Here is a 22,653-nt window from a genome sequence, read left to right as displayed (position 1 = left end):
AAGATAACATAGGAGAAATCTAGATGCCATTGTGTATGACAATGACTTTTAAAATATAACACCAAAGGCACAACGCATTAAAGAAAGAATTGATGAGCTGCACTACATTAAAATTAAAATTTTCTCCTCTAAGAAAGTCACTATCAAGAAAATAACAAAGATGCCACAGACTGGGAGAAAATAATTACAAAATACACATTTGATGAAGGACCGTTACCAAAAATATACAAAGAACTCTTAAAACGCAACAGTAAGAAAACAAACAACCCATTCAACAAAATGGGCCAAAGACCTTAACAGACATCTCACCAAAGAAGGTATACAGATAGCAAAAAAACACATGAAAAGATGTTTCACATCATATGTTATCAGAGAAGTGCAAATTAAAACAACAATGAGATACCACTACAACCTATTAGAATAGGTAAATACCAAGACACTAACAACACTAAATGCTGGTGAGGATGTAGAGCAACAGGAACTCTCATTCACTGCTGGTGGGAATGCAAAATGTCACAGCTACCATGGAAGACAGTTCGGCAATTTCTTACAAAACTAAACATACTTTTACCATATGATCCAATCATGTTCCTTGGTATTTACCTGAAGGAGTTGAAAACTTCTGTCCATAGGAAAACCTTCACATGGATGTTTATATCAGCTTTATTCATAATTGCCAAAACTTGGAAGTACTCAAAATGTCCTTCAGCAGGTGAATAAATAAGTAAACTGTGACACATTCAGTGAATAGAATATTATTCAGGGTTAAAAAGAAAAGAGCTATCAAGTTATGAAAAGACATGGGGAAAAATAAATGCATATTACTAAGTGAAAAAAGCCAATCTGAAAAGGCTTTCAGGTTGTGTGTTTCCAACTGTATGACAATCTGGAAAAGAAAAAACTACAGAGACAGTACATCAGTGGTTGCGAGCAGTGGGATAGATGAATAGGTAGAGCACAGAGGATTTTTAGGGCAGTGTGAAACTATAATGGTAGATACATATCATTATATGTTTGTCCAAAATCATACAATATACAACACCAAGAGTGAACCCTAATATAAACTATGGACTCTGATTTATAATGATGCAGCAACATAGGTTCATCAGTTGTAACCAATATACTACTCTAGTTAGAGATATGGATAATGAGGGAGGCTATACATGTGTGGGGGTGGAAGATACATGGGGATCTCTCTACCTTAGGGTCAATTTAGGGCTAAACCTAAAACAACCTTAAGAAATCAATTCTATTAAAAATAACAGTCCTGGTTGTTTACGCATGTTCAACTGATGTACACAATATATTGATAGAAGTAACATTTTTTACAGTATTTTTTGTGCATAGCAGAATATAATTCAAAAATATATATTTCTGAAATGAGTATTCTGAAAGAGAATTCATAGCTTGCACAATTTTCAAAAATCTTTGTAAACATCAACTATTAAAATGATTCATTTCAATAACACTTTTTGCCTAAATTTTAGCTTTCATAAAGTTAAGAAGTATTATCTTTTTAAAAGTCTTTAGAAGTCTATTATTTTCAAGTTTGACTAGTAAGAATAAAATAATTTGTTTCCTTGTTTTCCTTTTCACAGTTTTTTTTCAATTTTTCCTGTAATATATATGTCCAAGCATATACATATATGTGTATATATATGAGACATTCATATATATACACATATATGTGTATGAGACAAATATATATGCAGTTATTTATATGTATAGAAATAAATATATGTGAACTATAGGCATATATATTCATATATATGTGAAATATATCCACATACATGCATTTATATATTACATATATCCAAGAAATAAATCATAGAGGAGCATGCATACATACACACACACACACACACACACACACATGCATGCACAAGTGTATATTCTGCAGAACATAACTTCCCTTGTCATTGTATTTCTCAATATGGCACAAACTAAACAGAGATGATGCTCAGAATGAATGAAGTCATCTTACTATTTAAATATTTACATCAGATCAAACTTATGTATAGCAGTTGTGCTTGCTTTACCCCTTACTTTGTACAATCTTGGCTATTATTTTACCAAAAATTGATACTGATATCATCCATTAGGTAGATATACAAAGATAAATAAAAGCATAAACATTTTTTAACAAGTTCAGCAATGAAAAAAATTAGAAGAAATATTTTATTTTGTCTGAAGATAAAATTCAAATATGTAAGTTAAAATTCTTTTTAAAATTTAAACAAGCTATTTGGGAGCAAATTACTAAATACTGATTATCCTCAGAAAGAGCTGGTGCAGTTACTCAAAAAACACACTAAAGTATGTACGTACAAAAATGTATCCTTTCCATTTTTGTAGAAATATGGGTTTTTGGGAATGTACAGATTACTAGGAGTTTGTGTCACTCTTTTTTTCTCTGACAAAAATATACTTTCTCTGAAAAATCTTGCTCATTGCTCTTTTTGCTTTCACTCCACATTATATCAAATTTCTTTTTTCCTTCTTATTTGTATTTCCCTCAAGAATAAAAGTAGTTACATGCTTTTAGAAGAAGGAGGGCAGCTTAAGATAGACATATGTAGTAAAACACATTAAGTTTACCCATTAGTTTACTCCTGGAAGAAGTAGACTGAAAGAAGATTAAATAAAAGCCCTGAGGAACTGGAAATGCAAGTCGAAAATAGAATCTACAACTATAAAGTTTTAGAGAACTTTAATCATAAATAGGCACCTTGAAGATGTCTGTGCAGATTACAGTAAAGAAAACCACAAAAAAGATCATTTAGTGTTTTTTTTCCCTTGTTCTACAATCATTGCTTGAAGTAGGCAAATATGTGTAATTAATTGAACTACTAACAGAAGAGCCAGATATTTTTGGAAATAATGTTGGCAGATGTTGGGGAGTAAAAATAATGTATAAAAATGTTTTTTAACAGCAACAGCAAAACATGCTGGATGGACAGATGGATTAAAAGTTTGGATATGAAATAATTTTTGATCTTCATTTGTCTGCATGCATATTTAAAATTAATGAAAACTGTCTATAATACAAAAGTGTCCTAAAAATAATTGTAAGTAAAATGGAGGATTTGGACTCTCATTTATATTTCTTTTTAAGTTCTTACCTTTATAAAGAATAGATGAAATATTCTACAATTATACTTTCATAAATTAACCTACTTATTAACATGTTTTCTAGATGCCAAATACCAGTAACATATTTTAAATAATACATTTGAAAAATGTATTAAACTGATTTTTTTAAACTTTGTATTAGTGAGATAATCACTGGGAATTCTCTTGATTTCAAGAGACAATGATATAATTAAATAAGTAGCCATGGTATAATTAACAATAAATTTATTCAGATACAGGTATTTAGAAATATTGTTAGTGGATCAGATGGATCAGTTAGAGTTTGGTCAGGGAAGCAGAACTACTCTCAGTGATACTGAATGAGAGATTTATTATAGGCATCATACCTTACACAATTTCGGGGGTAAGTGAAAAATGTTCTATAGGTCAGCAATTCTGGCAGTTGGACAGAAACCATGGATATGAAAAGGCTGAGGGTGAGAAAAAATTGACGCTCACAATGAGAATCTAGAATCTGCAAGGTAAAACTGGAACCCACAGTTTTAGGGGGGTAGTAGGTGCTGTTTCTCACACTTGCTTCCAAATCTAACTCAAATGTTTCTTGTGCCATCTGGAATCAACCATAGAGGTAAGCCTGGAAAATACAATCCAGCCTAGATATACTGATGTAGTATAAAAATCACAAAAGGGCTTTTGAAAAATCTATGTCAATTTATGAATTAGATTCAAATGTCATGTGTCACTCTAAATTACTTATCTATAAGCTAAATTACAAGTTATAGGATATTTGGTTTAGTATTTTAAATTACATTGTACCCTTTCAATTTTTTCCCTCCTAATAAAAGACACAAAGAAAAATCTGCAAAGATGAATAGTTAAAAATAATCTAAAGGGAAAAACAAAGACTTTAATACTAGAGGAAGCATAAAGAAATCTGAAAGAAAAAATATGTATTTATCATTTTGCATATTCGAAGACACAAATATACCTGTCATAGAAATATAAAAATATATCCTTTCCAAATGATATAGTTATTTCTATTTTTGGAATTAAATCTTATCACATTATTCACTAAGTGAACCTACAACTACGATCCATTTATCTCTAATAATATTTTAAAAAATAGCAAACAAAAATAAGGCAGATGAAGATGAAATCCCTTTACATGTACATTCACTGAGCTAAACATGGTTAATGAATGCTATGTTCTCACTTGTAAATAAAAGCTTATTTACAAATATAGTCACAATCAATATATTTCATTTATAAAATGATTTACTACATCGTGGATTAAGTGTATGATACCATGTGCATAGGAATATATAGCACAGATCTCTCATTACCACACAGAAAACTTGAATATTTTCTTTTTGGCCGGGCCGCGCAGCTTGCGGGATCTCAGTTACCTGACCAAGGATCGAAACCGGGCGGGGCAGTGAAAGTGCCGAGTCCTAACCACTGGACCGCCAGAGAATTCCCAGAAAACTCGAATTTTAAGATAAATCTCACACCAAAAGTGTTCAAAAATTGTCCTATGTCTCATATATTTTCATTTTCAATTATTGCATTCTTGACTATCTCAGTAGTTCCCAGCATCTATCATTATACACTGCACTGACTTAAAAAATTTTTGCTTTTGAAAGAGTTGTTTTACTTGTCCACTGTTGCAGTTCTTGCATAGCAATGCCATTGACAGAGAAATTATATCTAGCAATGTCCAGAACTGAGAAGTGCTAAGACATAATTTCTTAACACAGTCATTGTTGATTTTGTTTAGAAAAAATTATATATTTATTTAAAATATTTTGGGGTCTTGGAACTACTTTTAAAATTATATAAGTAATGTCTGAGCAGAGTAAAACTAAATTTCAATGTGTTGTAGGAAGGATTCTTCAGAAACCTTTAGGAAGACTTTCACAGACTCTACTGACTCTGTGACTCAGAGTTTTACATGCATGGGTTTTATTTGGTAATGTATTTTGAAAAAAAAAAATGCCTGCAAAGTTTGAGGGAAGAATTGGCCCAGGGAGGACTTGAAAAGTGATGCAGTTATAGGAGAGCCCCCAACCAATCCTACTGGAAGTTCTGAAGTTGAAATGGCACTTCCAAAGTGTCTGACTTTGAAACAAGAGGAACAAGCCTTTACCTTCCCACAAAGCCTGCTCATTAGATGTGGGTTGTTCCCAGGAAATGGGCAAGTTCTTAAGGAATTAGCTATCTTCTGATTAGAACATTTTCCAGAGACAGATTCAAGTGAGAGCTGTTAGTTACCATCACTCTCAACAGGTGCATTGAAGGGGAAAATTTGGCAGTACATGCCAGCATCCATTACACACACAAATGGATATAAACTAAAAAGTACACTTATTTTTCTCTCTTTATTCTTAAGTCCATTAGAACACACAGAGAAAATGCACAATGATAACGTGGGGACAGTTTACATATCTTAACTACTCTTGCAGTATGCAACAAATTCCACTGATTGCATACCACATAATATTGCTTGATTAGACTGGTCCTGCACAGTCAACAAGTTGAAGATGGACTTAGGTTAATGGTGTTGACTTACTCATCCAGATTTCTGTATAGATCTCTCTAGTTCTTTGAAGAAAGATAACCTGACTCCCTAGTTCTTCTGGGTCTCTCTGTGTTTTGTATCTATTTAGCTCCTTTTCTCTGCATTTCTGGCCTACTAGATAACCACCGCTCAAGTTATAAGCTCTGGTCTCAGGACTGATTAAGACTTGTGCTAACATCCTCCACATATTTAGATAAGACTCATCATTTATCACTGTTTTTTTCCTAAGACAACATACTAAAGAGGGGGGGAATTCTGATTTGAACTTCAACATACAGGAGTTTAATTGGTTTCCCTTTCAATGTACATGTACTAATCCATTTTAAAAAGTAGTTATATATGCCCTACAGCCATATTTCGGAAGAGCCAACCAGTGGGGGGCTGGTAAATGTTAAGAAATGGCTCAAAATTAATTTTATGTGTGTATACATTCATATAAGTTTATTATATATTTTAATGATATACAGGATATCTACTACAAAATTTACATATAATAATAATATATACGATATACTATAGTAAATTCCATATAGTCAATTGATTATCACATAATTATTCTGCTTATTTTTACAGAATTCTTGTTTCTATAGTGAACATAGAGTTGCAATTAACAAATGAGTATAATTGCAATATAAATGTTGATATGTATTTTCATTTCTGTTAACTAGTAAAATGAAAGTGAAACAATGAAGACTTAAGTTGGAACTTTACTCATTTAAAAATGACATCAAAAACTTCTTTACTAAATTGGAAAATAGTTTTACATTGCCTGATGACTATTTCTGTGATAGTTACTTTTATGTGTCAACTTGGTTAGGCTATGGTGCTCAGTTGTTTGGTCAAATACTGGTCTAGATATTTCTCTGAAGGTGTTTTTCAGACATGATTAACATTTAAATCAGTAGAATTTGAGTAAAACAGATTACACTCCATAATGTGGGTGAGCTTCATCCAATAAACTAAAAGCCGGCCAGCCTGCCCAACAAATTCCAGACTTTCCAGTTCCTACAACTGCATAAGCCAATTACTTAAAATAAATGTCTCTCTCTCTGTCTCTGTCTCTTTCTCTCTCTCTACACACACACACACACATATATATATATACGTGTATATATATATATATAATATATACATACACACACACAGTCTCCTATTGGTTCTGTTTTTATGGAAAATGCTAATACAGTTCCTTGTTATTTGTGCTAGTAAAAATTTAATGGATAGATCCAATGCAATTTTATCTTTAAGTATAATTCACATTTTCTTTATCACTTTCTTAAATCTAGACAATGAACAAAACATTTTCCAATTTCCAGGTGTAAATACTCCTACCACCATGGCCAGTTTCAAGCTTCCAAAGTGATTGTACTGAATGAAGAGTTTGGAAGAGCTGTATAGCAGTGCACTATTATATATTATCTCCACCATACATATATGATAGATGTAAATAATCTCAATTGCATAGATAATAGTGAATAGATAATAGTAAAATGTAGTTCATTATTTAGGGAGCGATAGTTGAGTATTTTTGCATGTATTTTTAATATAGAGTTGACACTTGAAGGACAAAGGGGTTGGGGGGACAGTTCCTGGGTACTTGAAAATCCGCACGTAACTTTACAGTTGGCAGTCCATATCTGCAATTCTGCATCCACATTTCAACAAACCTTGGGTCATGAAGCACTGTTGTACATACGTATTGAAAAATATCTGTGAATAAGTGGACCCACGCAGTTCAAACCTGTGTTGTTGAAGGGTTAACTGTAATTTATTAATTTGTAAGTTTATAGTTTAATTTTTAATAATGGCTATAGTTAACAACCAGTTCATAAAGTTCAAGAAAAGTCATGGGCTATTCATTATACTCCAGTTCCAGAAGACCCCTGGAGCTGCCTGTCAATGATTGTATTGTGGTCTATTTTCCCAAGGGAGGATAAGCTCAGTAGTTCTTTCTAAATTTTTTCCTGTGGCCTCCTATGCTGATATTTGTATGGCAAATCCCTGATGAAACACAAGGTAAGGGAAGGAGAATATAAGCAAAGAAAGGGAAGGAAAGGATGAAAGGGGTGGGAAAGAAAGGAAATTGAGGGAAAGGAAGGGAAAAAAATTAACAAATTCAATCTTAAACAGGACATTCTTTTAGAATTCTTCCAACACAAATATACAAGAAAACCATATTCATAATCCATTTAACAGTTATCATCCAAAGCAAGTTACTATAGTATCACTCAGAATTATATTTCTCAACCTGCATGTAGGAAAAAATGATAGCTAGATTACCAACATGAAAACTCTACTATCTTGAGGGCTTCAGAGAAATTGGCTCTTTAATTTATAATAAAGTATTCTTTGTTGCCAATGTTCAGAAGAGTAGCTTGAAATATAAAATACTCACTGAGATATAAATATGCATATATATCATAAATTCAAATATATATACATACTTATATATATGAATTCTATTCTTGTATCTGGTACATGATGAGAAGAAAATGTGATGTATATGGAGATTCTGTTATTTTCATCCTAAAATTCCATTTAATTTCAATTTGTTTCTCTCTGTAGCTATATATTATAATCCAACAGAGCAAATCAATCTGTTTCTCTGTGTTGCTATAAAGTAAATCCAACTGAGCAAAATATTGTTGTGTGATCTTTATTAGTTTAATATTTCCTCTATAAAATGTCTGATTTATGGATCAATTTTTACCAAAGAAAATTTATTTTAATATTGATTTTTTTGTCTTTTTACTATATAATGTCATTTTCTATATGCCCCAACTCCCTCCACCCCATTGTTAATGGATAATTGATTTGTCAAATTAACAGTTGATGTAATGTGAAATAAAAGACTGAAAGGAAGTAATTACCATAATAGCTACAATTTTCAGTTACTTATCGCTTTATATTTCTGTGCATTTAAAAAAAAATTTTGTATATAAACCCTTTAGTCTGAATTAAAAAAGGAAATAGAACTAAATGGGTGCGGGACTGCAAGGAAGAGTAGCCTCTGCTCGCTGCAACTAGAGAGAGCCTGCGTGCAGCAATGAAAGACCCAACGCAGCCAAAAATTAAAAAAATAAAATAAAATAAAATAAAATAAATAAAACATTAAAAAAAGAACTAAATGGGGGCATACAATTCCACTGTTAATCTAAATAATTTATATGTTAATATTATGTAAGAAAAGAGATTTCAGTAAAATAATTTTTGCAAAAGAACTGTGAAGCAGCCCAATGCACATGGTTAAAAGCTGAGATATTCTAAGTCAAGCAGAGTTTAGTTGTGTGAATTAGGTCATTTCTGTTTCCATCTTGCTCTGCATCTGCTACTTCTTTGTGACTCAACTCTTTGATACCTCTCGAGCTCCATGGGGCAGAGTGGAAACCACTATTTCAGTAGTGCATAAATTCCATATATATGTATATATATGTAAATTTACATATATATGTAAAATTGATCTGTTTGATTTAAATATAGGTCAAAAATCTGAGAATAATAATAAGGACACTGTTATAGTTCTTGGCAATTCTTCAGTTAATAATTGCTGATTGAACTAGCTTTTAGTTATATAAGTATAAATTCCAATTCCTGTATATCATTAAAAGAATAATCAAATTATGAATAACCTATAAGTTGCTTGATTGGTACCTAAAAGAAAACAATATCAAAAATATATATACTATTTAAAAATCTTCAATATTGCAACTTTCACTTTTTTACTCAAACTTTTTTCTTAGACAAGATTCTTTAAGGACGGAAATTATATTACATTTGTCCTAAGCAAATGCCTTGTATGTTATATGTGCTTAATGAATACTTAAAGTTGAAGTACATTGATTCTAAATTTCTGTGGCATATCCATTCCATAATTAAACAAGGAATGTCTCTCAAGCTTAGCCTATTTTCTAGTTATACTCTTATGTAAGATGGAAATCCATTCTCTATTTGCTTTCATTTAAAACTTTCTGCAGAATAAAAATGTTGTCTCCAGTAAATATAAAACATAATGTTGGATAAGTGTACTATTTTAATTTAAAATCCTTTAATATAATTACTGAGAATATTCCTTAAAGTCATTTTTCTTCATGCTGAACATCAGTCACTCCTAAGTATTACATCCTTGTTGTTCTATTAGAAAAATCAAATTGCCTGTTTCATTGATTTTTATCTTTTATCAAAAACTCAAATGGATAAAGTCAAATCATGTTATGTCTTACAAAAATTTTGAGAGAATCCCCTCCAGCAGTGTAGAATGCCCATGATATAATTATGTATTCCTTATTTTAGTCATATAAGCCCATAATACTAGAATTCTCTGAACTGCTTTACACAGGGTCTTAGTGCTTGCAATCAAACACTCAGGAGAAAATACAAGTGTGGTAAATCATAGAAGACCCAGACACCAAATACAAATGAGACAATGGTCATAAAATATTTTGCTGCCAATAAATATTACTTACAGTCTAATTTCTCACCTATCTAAAATCCAACATCTGACTTCTACTATCATGGCGGTGCCCTATCAAAAAGGTAAGACAATAGTATAACCCTTCTCAAAATTCACATATTTTCAAGCTTATTAATGGAAACTAACTGAATTATTGGCTATTGCAACAAAACTCAGAACAGTATAGATGTGTGTGTGTTTGTGTGTATATACATAGACTTTTTTTTTTTAATCTCAGTGTTCTTATATTGCAGCTGTATGGTGAAGTTCTATGCAATGTGTTTGTACACAGGGAGTATTTAAAATCATATTAAAAGTAATTGTATATTGGTAAAAAGCAAACAAAAGCAGCTATATAGAAAATGTGCAAATGTATTATTACCATTTCCTCTATTTGAAGGTTATGCTATAATAACCACTAAGAATGGGTGTGATTGCAGTAAAAGAGAAAGAGACAGGATGTAGGGGACTTATTGAATTGGTGGCATATAAAAATATCAGTTTACATTGAATTTAGACATTGATTTCCAAGAGTTTTACTTGGACAGTGCCAGTCCAGGGTAGTCCTCCTGTAGATTTCAATGATATCTTACAAATGCATGTCATACCACTTATTACACTGCTTTCAATAATCAATTTTACTTTTATGGTCCCGCCACTATACTGCAAGCACTAAAACAATAGGTATTATTTCAATTTTGTCAGTTGTTATATTCTTAATAGAAAGTTTCTGATTCATGGTACACAATTAATAAACATATTTATGAGTATATCAAACTGTTCTAACTGTATTTATTGTTTGTTTAATAATATAAACTATGCAGTAATATAGCTATATTCTTTGTTATGACAATTTAAAAATATTCTGAAAGGCAGAGCATTTTAAACTAAATGGTAAAAGTAAAGTCACCATAATATATGCTACACTTAGCTTTTGACTTTAAGACACACTTTTTCCATTTCCTTTTTCTTCATCTGTAAAGCAAAATGACTCACCTAGACATTTTATATACTCCATTCTAACACCAAATAAGTTTACATTTCTTTTATTAAAATGACTTTTTCCCTAATATTTAATTTTGCATGATTTTGATGTTTTGTTTCTTTAAATGTAAAATCATTATTTATTCTGCCCCAGCTCACTTTTATTAAAAATCATAAAATATATTTAAAACAAATACTTATTTAAAATAAAACTATATCAAAATAACCCTATATACTGGCTCTGTTCTTCTACACCAATCTGTTTATTCTTCTGTCATAGGTATTTGAATACCTCAATGAAAACTGTATTTTTTTAAAAGCTGGATTCTTGTTGAAAATTATAATCCTCTTTTTAAATTTTTTCCATTGAATAACTTTATTGTTTTTATTCAAATATCAAATATTTTTGAGGGGGATAGCATGCTTATAGCCATCTTCTTTAATACATGTGTTTTTAAACATATCTCTGCATGCATTACAGAATGGCTATCACATCCATTCACTGAAATAACATTTCTCAAATTAGTATGCATGTCACACCTTTAAACATTTTTTTAGAACTTTTTTTTAACTAAGCAGGATGGGAAAATGTCCTTTATATTAAATCTCTAGACTAAAGCCTGAGGACCACAAATCCTGAATAGGTTTCATTCATGAGTCTATGAATGAGTCTATGAATCATTTGAAATTGTAGCCATAGTCTTGAGTGGATGTGTCTTGTAGACTCATAGATGCCAGAACACTCACAAAATTAAGAACTAATTCACCATACATATCAGCAAAAATGTACTACTTCAAGGTATTCTTGACATCTTTTATATAACCAGAGTGAATTGGAATAACCAGCCTATATCCCTTCTGAGAAGAAGGACAACTCTCTCATGAGCAATGGACACAAAGGCTGAAATGCCCTTTCAAATAATCCAGTCATCATTTCCTTTGTTTTGTTTTGTTGGTGTTTCTGTGTGTGCAAACGTGTATGTCAAGCTTCTCACTTATTTTTGTTACTTTCTATTTCATGTTTATGGCACATACAGATATATGGCAATGTTTGGTTACATTTGCTATCTAAGAAACTTCGTAAGTGATACAAATTTTTATATCTATGCTATAAGTTGAATTATTTATTTTAACGTTAAAGGTATTTAAATTTTGAAAGGAACTATATTGAAAACTTGTGTGTTATTATGCTAAGCATGACCAAATGGAAAGGGTTGTCTCTCTGTCTTAGAGAGTTTAGGATTTTATTTATGTCTACACTGACAAATATTGATATCAGATGAGACCTTAATTCAAAGTTTCTGAGACTGCTTTGAGGATCACAATTTTGAGTTGTCTTATAGAAAAAGAGTCAAATACATTTGGAAAATGCATGACTGCTCTGTACAGCCGCTCATATTGTACACTCACATTTGCAGTATTATGTAAATTGCAATCTGGGGTTGCAATGTATGGTGAACCTGGTTAAATGTTATATATGCCTTCCTTTAGCTTATATGAAGCTTTAAGAAGGTCATTAGTAATTGGTTTAATTTTGTATATTCGATCATGCAACTTTTTTCCCCTTTTATCCCATCTCTTACTTTAGATGAGGCTAGTTCTCTGAAGAACATCAGGAAATATATATAACTGTATTTAACTAGACGTGTTATTGTTGAGGTACAGAATGATCCACACCTTATATCATTTTAATGTACTGGGCAGAAAATTTCACCAGAATCAATACTCTATATTTTTCATCAAATAGTGGTAGGTAACATTTATATGGCACTTAACGATATACTTATCGTTATCCTACTGCTTTGCATCAAATGTCTCATTTAATTACCATAATAAGTTACGTGATAGGTGTTATATTATCTTCATTTTATTTATGAGAAAAGCTACATGTGGAGTGTTTGGGTGATTTGCCAAGATTTGGCTCAGCTAGCCCATGGTAGAGTCAGAATATAAATCTGAATGATTTTACTATGGCACATGGGACTTAACCCATTTTCCCTATCCCAAATCTTTGGTTCTTATCATGGCAATCCAATACTTCTTTTATAATAGGTCACAGATGACCAGGAAGGACAAGAGGCATGTTTCGAAATCCCATTTGCTCTGCATAAGGAATCTCTCAGTTATAAAAAAGCTTTGATGGAAAAAATCTTTCTATTATCCCCACCTACCTGAATTTCCTTGCCTTTTTATCTTTTTTGCTGTGCATTTTTAGTTTCATTACTTTTAAAAATATTTAAATAACCTTCAATTTTTAGGATAGTTTAGATTTAAAGAGAGTAGCAAAGACAGTACAGAGACTTCCTATATCCTTCTTACCCAGTTTGCTCTATTATTAACATTTTACATTGTTGTGGTACATTTGTCTCAGTTAATGGAACAATAATGATATGGTATTACTAACTGAAGTTCATATTGTTTTCATATTTCCTTAGTTTTATCCAATATCCTTTTTCTGTTCCAGGATCCCATCAAGAATACCACATGACATTTAGTGGTCTTGTCTAAGATTCTTTTTGGCTATGACAGTTTCTCAGCATTTCCTTGTTTTTAATGATGTTGCCAGTTTTGAGGAGTACTGGTCAGGTATGTTTTAGAATATCCCTCGATTATTTTTTTCTGATGTTTCCTTGGGGTTACAGGTTTTGGGGAAAAGACCACACAGCTTAAATGTGACAGGTTCCTCAATAATAGGATATTTATTCATTCCTATCTGGCATTCTTTGGTTGTGGCAAATAAATACAATGTAAATATCTGTAAAGAACTTGACTTAAATTCAGATGCATCATGATTACCGCTGACAGACTTAACATTACTTCCATGTGTACGTGCATAATTATTTTCAAGTAAGAGGAAATATAAAATTTATCATATATATATACATATATATTATATAAGCCCTAATAACACCTCTGGCTATGCAATTTCTCCCCAATATAATTTTATTTCAGCATTGTTGAATCAGAACATTTGATTCTTCACCAACATTCTAGTCCAATTGTCTAATTCTTTCACTTTTTAGAAGTATTCTATTGGTGTAGCTGGAGATGAACTGATCAATGAGCTTATAACGTGGTTAATGAGGATATCTTTAAAAGGTACAGTATGTTCAGATTTAGAGAATACTGTAGGTGAGGTGGAGGGATTTGATTTTACATGATAAAGCATCTGTCAGGACAGAATCCTTGCAGATTAGTTCAAAACTTAATGTATATTTGGGAGGATGGAGTAAAGAAAGACTATTACGGAGAAGAGTGGTGGAAAGCTCCTTATTGCAAAATTTTTAAGAATAGAACAATAGTTAATATTAAATAGGAACAACAAAACTATATTGCTCTAGGCAACTTCTAATTCACACCAAGAAGGCTTAAGTAAGATGATTTTTCAATTCAGCCAGGATGTACCATTTTCTGACTATGACTTTAAGTTAAGCTCTCCAATATGCTTCTTTCTTTTCCAGACTAATATTTAGTCCCCTAAACAATCCCATGTGTTATGTTAACATTTACTTATGTATTACATTTGATAATTGTTTGCTTCCTTAAAAGAAAACAAAGCACCTGTTTAAATATTACTGGATTCCATAATATATTTCTTCTTAGATATAATGCTTCTAATCCCTGTGTTTTAAAGGCATTTTTCTCATAATTTAAGGATGATCTACCCACATATACACACAAAAAAGATGGAAATTACTTTTTTACTTTTAAACTATGAATTAAGTGAAAGACAACAAAGAAGATCAGTATATAAATGAAGACATAATTTCAAAAGGCTACAATAAATTTTTTCAGATTTTGAAGTAAACATATTTGTAACAGTGTCAACTATTACAAGTTCCCATAAGATGGCTCTTGAAAGGTGTTGGCAGAGTCAAAATTATAGAATAAATATTAAAGCACATTGAAATGGAATTCGTTTCATAGAATATAATGAAACTTTTGATTATATCAAGGGTTAAGTAAATAAAGTCAGGGAAAAATAGCATTTTACATAGTATAGACAAATAGATGCAGCTGCTCTCATCAAGACAGTATTTCCCAAGGATTGGCCAAAAAATCTAGTGGTCTTCTTTTCTTATTTGTGTTATTATTTCTATTTTTTAATGTTGCATGTAAATAAAACATAGCAAATAGTGCAGATTAACTTCCAAATAAAAGCAATGTTCTTCTGCCTTTTCTCTTTTTTCCTTCAGTCCTACTCTCATAGACATGCTCTTTTAATTACTTCTGTTGTAATTCTTCTTGTGGATATCTGCATAATTATAACTAATATTATTTTTTTGATACTGTTGTTGATTTGTTAAAATTAGAAACTATATTTACTATTCTGTCGCCTGGCACCTAATATCTTATAATTTTTTTATAGCTCATAAAAGTCTTGGCCTTGTATTAACTTCACTTGTAAATTTAAATTATATATTTAACATTTTTTGTTGTTGTTGTTCAATTGCATTTTTCACAGGTCTAGGAACTCCCCACATTTTAAAATATTGTCTTATGTACCAACTTCTGGTTTTCTCATCCCACTTCCCTATCCTAATTGTGGCAAAGGACATATATATTTAGACTGCTACTGTCTTTAACATTCATTTGTATCATGAATCCATTATGAAGTTTTTCAGTACTTTTGTCATAAAACTTAAAACAACATTTACATTGCAACTACTATATAAATATAGCTTATTCTGAAACAAATGTGAGTTATGATTACATTATTTTCATGGATCTAATGCCATATCCTTTAAGCAAGCAAATAAGAACAATCTTTAATATATGTCTCTATCATTTACTATCATCCTGCTAGCCATATTTCATTTGCTTCATACTGGGAAGGTTTATTTAATATTATTGGGTTTTGGTGGTGGTGGTTTGTTCTTACTTTTTCCTAGAGGTGTTTTTAATTTTTTTTTAACTCTTCTCTTTGAATTTTTTCTTTTATAACATTCTCAAATTTGTGCATGCTATCAATCAAAATGTCTTCCCTGTTGACTGGGGATTTTCTTTTTTTTTTTCTCCCTAAAGACCTCTATTCTGGAACACTCTATCCTGTTCCAACAGCAACTAATTCTTTAATAGTTTCCTACCCAGCTGTCTTTGTGTTGATCCTCTTCTTGTTTCACTGATTTTAAAGTACCATTAGCTGGATATCACAATCTCCCATCTCTTAGATTACTGCCATGTTCCTCTGAATTAAAATCTCAAGTAACTTCCTGAAAATGGGTTCATGTGAGATAACTTTGCTGTGTGCTTACTTGCCTAAAAATGCCTTTTGAAATCTAGATTGATTTATTGTTTGAATGTGTATAATATACTTTTTAAATAATTGCATTCAAATCTTTAAAAGCAATATATCACTATTTTCTACCATTTGTAATTGATAATGCAAAATATGATGCTCTGCAGGCTTTTTTGTGTTGTACATTGCTTTTTGTTCTTTTTTATGTTTATTTTTCTCTGGAATTATAAAATAAAACTGGTGATTTGTCTAAACCTGAGTCATTTTAGACACTGTCTGAGTATTTCCCAGTCTGAAGTCTCATGATGTTATTCTCTCTGATTAATTCCCTTCTGTTTTTGGTTCGTTATGTAGCCAATTATTCCATCTCATATTTCCCTTGTGATGTTGGATCTCTTAAATTTCCTTATATATCTCTTTTATATTCTAATATTCTCCATTTCTTCCTTTTTCAATTTTTTTTAACCTTTCAGTAGAGACTGCTCTATATCCTAATTCTTCATTCAATTTTATTTTGGGGTAGAAAAATTATATCTTATTTTTGCAATGTATATTTATGTTACATAATTTATGAATACAATATTTTCTTGACACTCTCTGAGTATCTTCATTCAAGTTTTTATAATTTTTTAATCTTTAAGTTTTAAAATATTTTTCTATTGCTTACTCTCTGGTCAGTTTATTGTTATTGTTTTTCATTTTGGCTTTTCTCTTTTATGCTGGGTTTTTCTTGATTGCCTGATCGTATTAAAATCTCGAGGAATTAAAAGCTATGAAATTTTACTTTGCTGCTAAATATTCAAACTAAGAATTTTAGAATTTCTAGATATTTGTTCTATTTACTGAGAGTACTTCCATTTCCTCACAGAGGCTTATACTATGAGCCTGAATAGATGAAATCAATTCCTAAGTGGTACAGTTGTATATTTTCAGGCCATCAATTAACCTAGTTTTTGTGGTTCTTGTCCTAGTCATCCACTTTTCCCTACCTGGGTACTCTGAACTCAGCATATCTGTTTTACCACCATACAGATTAATTATTATCCTTTGTTAATGTTATGATTTTGAAAAATTAAGCCTACAATTTTTCCACCTCCATAATCCCAAAACACAATTCTATAGATGCTATGGTTTATAGAAATTTTTGTAAACTCTAAATAGTTGGAAACTTCTAAGACAACTTCCAGGGGTAGGATACTAATTTTCTATTTTTCAGCCATGCTTAATATATAAAAGTAGGCCTTTAAATATCTTTAAGTTCTGAAGTGAAATATGAGTGGTGTATGCGTGTGTGTGTGCATGTGCGCATTTGGTATTTCTGACAGTTCAATAATTGCAAGGAACAACTGTAATATTTCACCCAATTCTAGTCAGAGACTACTAATTGAGATATATTTGTATTTCTAAATGTATTTCTCTACTTAAAATAAATCATCTCTGCAATTCACCATTCAATTTACTTCTATTATATAATAAGTATTAAATGCTCAGAAGATGATGGAAAGAGAGGTTTATTTCCTTAATAGAAGGATAAAATAAGCTTTCTACATTTTCACATCTATACACCATACAAAAAACAAAATAGTTGCAGGGAGAAGGAAAGCAAATTGTTCTTCATCGACCCATACTTGATCTTTTGTCAGCAATCTCACTGTGGTTTTCAACAGTGAATTGTTACCTTACAGAACATTATCTTTCAAAATATTTCAGCTGGTTGTTATTTTTACTTTCACTTCAGAAAAATGTATGACCCAACTGACAGTAATAAAATAAAATCTGTAAAATGATCAGTGCCTATTTGATCTTAAGCAAAGATTATATTCGCTGAACAGTGACTTGGTTCAGTGGGAGATACAATTTATCATTCATCTTGAAAGGTTAAAAAGAGGCAACTATATATAAAAGTGAATGAAGAAATATTTGGTTGGAAATTCACAGCAAAGTTCAACTCTTTGCCTTTGCACTTGCTCTCTAAGAAGAAAGTGATGTGACACATTTAAATGTCAGCAGAGTTAAAATTTTTTGTCTGCTTGTATCACAATAAAAAGTCAAAATAATGTATTCTCCTGAATAAGAAAATATTTAAAATTATGAATTCTGAATATCTTATCTGGATTTTAAGCAGTGATGTGCTGCTAAATGCTTAAAAACAGGCTGTTCCTATAGAGGTGAAAAGAAGCCTTGATATGTAGTGTTTGTCAGCTTTCATGATGAAAATAATTCATGGCTGATTTCAACCTAATTACCTGTCCTACTGAATGCAAATGGAGAAGAGAAGCTAACAAGAGGCTCTGTGAGCAACTGTAAGCCATCTCCTGCACACCACTGCCCTAAGGCAGTTATGGTAAGATGGAAAATTGTTTTAAGATTATGTTTAGATCATCCCTTCTGCATATAAATGATTATGCTGTGTTATTGATCAATATGCAATGATTTTGAAAATAGGATTGATACTGCTAGCTTCCTGTATAATCACAGCAAAATTAAAATGTAGGGCTTATAAGCATATCACACTTTTGCATGGATAAAATATAAGGCTCTCCTTCCTCAATGCTTATCACAAATCTGGGAGTGTGATTAGGAGTCAACTCTCTCTGTCTCTCTCTGTCTTTCTCTTTCTCTATCCATTGGTGATCAGATATAAGTTAAAATATTGGATATTGGTGTGACAATTTTTAGTAGCATGCAGAGTGATAGGAGGTTTCAAAGAGAAAAGTATTCTGAATAAAGAAGTTGTATTTATAGTTTTAAAAAGTTTGAACTGACTCATTAAACATAAGGCTAAACCTGGTGATATTCCATTACTCCAAACATCAAAAACTTAAAATCTCATAAGTTTATTGAGAGATAAAAAGAAGATAATCCACAAATGAGTAGGAAACATCAGTAAGAGAAGTTTTTCAAACACCAAAATTTTTCGGTACTAGAAGGAAATACCTTTAAAAAGATGGGGGTTAATTAGAGTCAATGATAGTCCCAGTCCTCATGCTTCTTTAGTAGAGATTCTGGACTAGTAACACTTCTGTCTTCTCTCTCAATATCTCTTAGTCAGATTTTCCCAGTGGAATAGATGTGAAATATTATTTCCTTGTGGGGCATAGTAGGCACTGAGCACATGTGGATCATCCTTTTCTGTGTTTGCAGATCTTATTGCCTTCAGAATAATAAAAGAGTTCACTATTCTTGCTTCTATGTGCAAGTAGGTGTAGGTTAATGTCTGGGGCAAAGGCAGCCTTTGAAATCATAACCAGAAGCTGTTTTTCTCTGTCTCCAACAATGTGGCTGGATGAGTATGAGTCAGCCAGTTAATAATATATCTGCTCCATAGAGTTAATCAGTTTCTCCAGCATACCTCCAGTAAGAATTGAGAGTAAATTTAAGTAGTCTGATCTGTTCAAAAACCCAAGCTGTGATCTTGTATTGCTTTGGATTAAATAAGATATTTTAATATTCATCAATCTGACTCTTTTTAAACTGGTTTAATATTTAGGAGGGAAAGGGAGCCAATGCCAAAGTCAAGTGCTTTTGCTGAGCCAGAGAGCCAGGGTAGGGTTCTTTTCTCTCCAAGCTACAATGTCGCTAAACATCATTTCAAGTGCTATCTTTGTCATATTTTCTGTAGGCTAATTTAGCTTGCTCAGTGGCAGTTTGCCCTACCCTGGCTCTCTAGCTCAGCAAAAGCACTTGACTTTGGCATTGGCAGTTGATTCCAGCCTCCAACTTCTATCACTCCTAGATAAATTTCAGCTTCATCACATTCCATCAGATATAGCTAGCAAAAACCTGGTCAGGAACCATGCACAGGATTCAAGCCCACCTCCACCACTGACTCCTCCATCCCACTACCCCTCTTCTGAACGCCTTCATTTCTTAACCCCCATTTTCTTCCCTTTTGTAGTACCATACCAGGACTGGTAACTATTTCCTGGATTCCTCAATCTGGGTTAACTCAGTGTTAAAATTTTGATAGTATAACCCTTCAATGCCTATGTAATGAATCCTTATAATGAAACCCCATTTGGGGAAGATATAATTTGTTATGAATACTTGTATATATTCTTGGTTGACATACAAACTTCACACCTTCAGAAGGATACCAGTGTGCCCTTTACCACAACCCTACCTAAAATAGTCTACTAAGAATTTTTTCCTTTTAATTTTCTGATTTAAACTCTTAAATCTATGAGTAAATTTTCCAACAGCTAAGATGTATCCAAATTTTTGGTCATTTCCTTATAATTTTCTTGAGCAAATTTATCTTATCCATGCCAAATATTCATTATTTTATATTTGATATGAAAAATTTTAAAATATCCAATGAACACACACCCATTTTAATTTCCTTCAAAATATACAGCTTGACTCACTAAAATTTCCAAGGATTGAGCCAGTTTTAAAAATAAAGTTAATTTGTCTATATGATTTTTATTTTTAGGGATCATTTTTTAACATTTTGATCAAGCATATGGAGTAATCTTAACTCACATGACTAAGTGATTGTTACAAGTTTATAAATGGGAAAAAAAAGAAACCCTTATTTCCAAATGCCAGTTATATCAGCTATATCTTAAACATCTGATTAAAAAAGAAGATATAAAATAAAATGCCATTAGACAATATTATATTTTAACATCTTTGAAGTTAGAATTCTGAGACAGACCTAAAAGTACATAGGTTGGCAGCTTTTTGTTTATATTTTAAAATGGAATTAACAGGGTATTTTTTCCTATGTCATGTTTGAGAAGCTATGGAAAAAATAATGTCAGCATTCATTTTTATCTGGGATCCATGAGTTAGAAAGAAGAAATGGAACCTGAACTATTTATGGCAAAGAGCTAAGTGGAAAAATCGACCAAAATATGGTATCATTCTTGATCTTAAAGACAACCTATGTCTATTGACATTTCAAAAAATCCTTTTAAACTTCTTTAAAACTCCTTTTCAAAAATTATTTTTTTAATAAAACTCATATCATCTCAGATACTGAAAAAAATAAATTTGATGTTGAAATTTAAACAGCATCTATAGCAAATAAAAAGGAAATATTAAAGCCTTGATTTACTTAAACATATAAAAAACTAACATTTAATGAATTCCTACAATGATCCCTATGCTCTGTCAGCTCTGATTAACTTCCTTAAAATCTCCAAAACTTTTCTTATTTGCATTTTAGAATAAGAATTTCAATAAACACAGTACTCTGAATATAATTGTGCATCACCAGATTAAACATGTAATGTAAAAATAGAAAGTGTTTTTCCTCCTTAGCAATTCATGTGTAAGTTAGATATTTAGAGATGCAATTTTCATGCAATAACTTTAACACATAATTTATACTAAACGATTAGTCATCTGTCATATAGTTGAACCTGCATATATAAAAAAAATCTGATATAAAAATGGGTCCTTCTCTAGGTGACTGACATGTGAGCAATTCCCAGAAACCCTCACTGAGGGAATAAATTAAAAGGTTCATACTTATCCATTCATTAGTTCATATTCATACATCCTACTATGTAGGAACCTCTCTGTTAGCTACTGGGGGAATTTTCAAATAAATTGTCCCCTTATCAGAAGGAACAAGGAGACAAATACATACATGCAAAAATACTTACATGCATTAAAAAATGCACCATAAAATGTGATGACTATTTGTAATAGGGGCATGAAAGGGATACTTGAGTCAATATTGGAGGGTACGTCAAAGAAGGCAAAGCTTAGCTACAATATAATTTTTTGATGTTGCTATACCAGGAATAGGCAAACGTTTTCTGTCAAGGGCCAGAAAGTAAACATTTTAAGCTCTTTCAGCTGTACAGGCTCTGTCACAACTCTCCAACTCTACTATTTAGCACAAAAACAGTCAGAGGCAACATGTAACCAAATGAACATGGCTGTGCTCCAATAAACTATTTATGGATACTAAAATTGAGTTCATATAATTTAACGTGTCACAAAATACTTTTCTTCTTTTGATTTCAACCATTTGAAATGTAAAACCTATTTTGTGCAGCTCATGGGTCATACAGTAGCAGCTGGCAGGCTGCATTTGGTCCATGTGCAGTCATTGCCTGACCCCTGTTCTATACACCATGACTCATGAAGACAAAGATAACACTTTATTATATGGGTAAGTATAAAAGGATGAAGGAATTCAGAGAAATTAAATTGCCCACCAGTAAAAGTTAAGTGAAAACTAATACAGTAGATCACAATTTCCTAGAACACTACTTCCACTAATACATTCACTTATTAATTCATTCAATCAAAAAGTCACCTCCCTGGCACCATATGCCTGATGCTGTTTTA

Source organism: Balaenoptera borealis, assembly GCF_965194805.1.
Source record: "Balaenoptera borealis genome assembly, chromosome: 2".
Taxonomy (NCBI): Eukaryota; Metazoa; Chordata; class Mammalia; order Artiodactyla; family Balaenopteridae; genus Balaenoptera; species Balaenoptera borealis.
The sequence above is the reverse complement of the archived record's forward strand: the minus strand, read 5'-3'. Positions refer to the sequence as shown.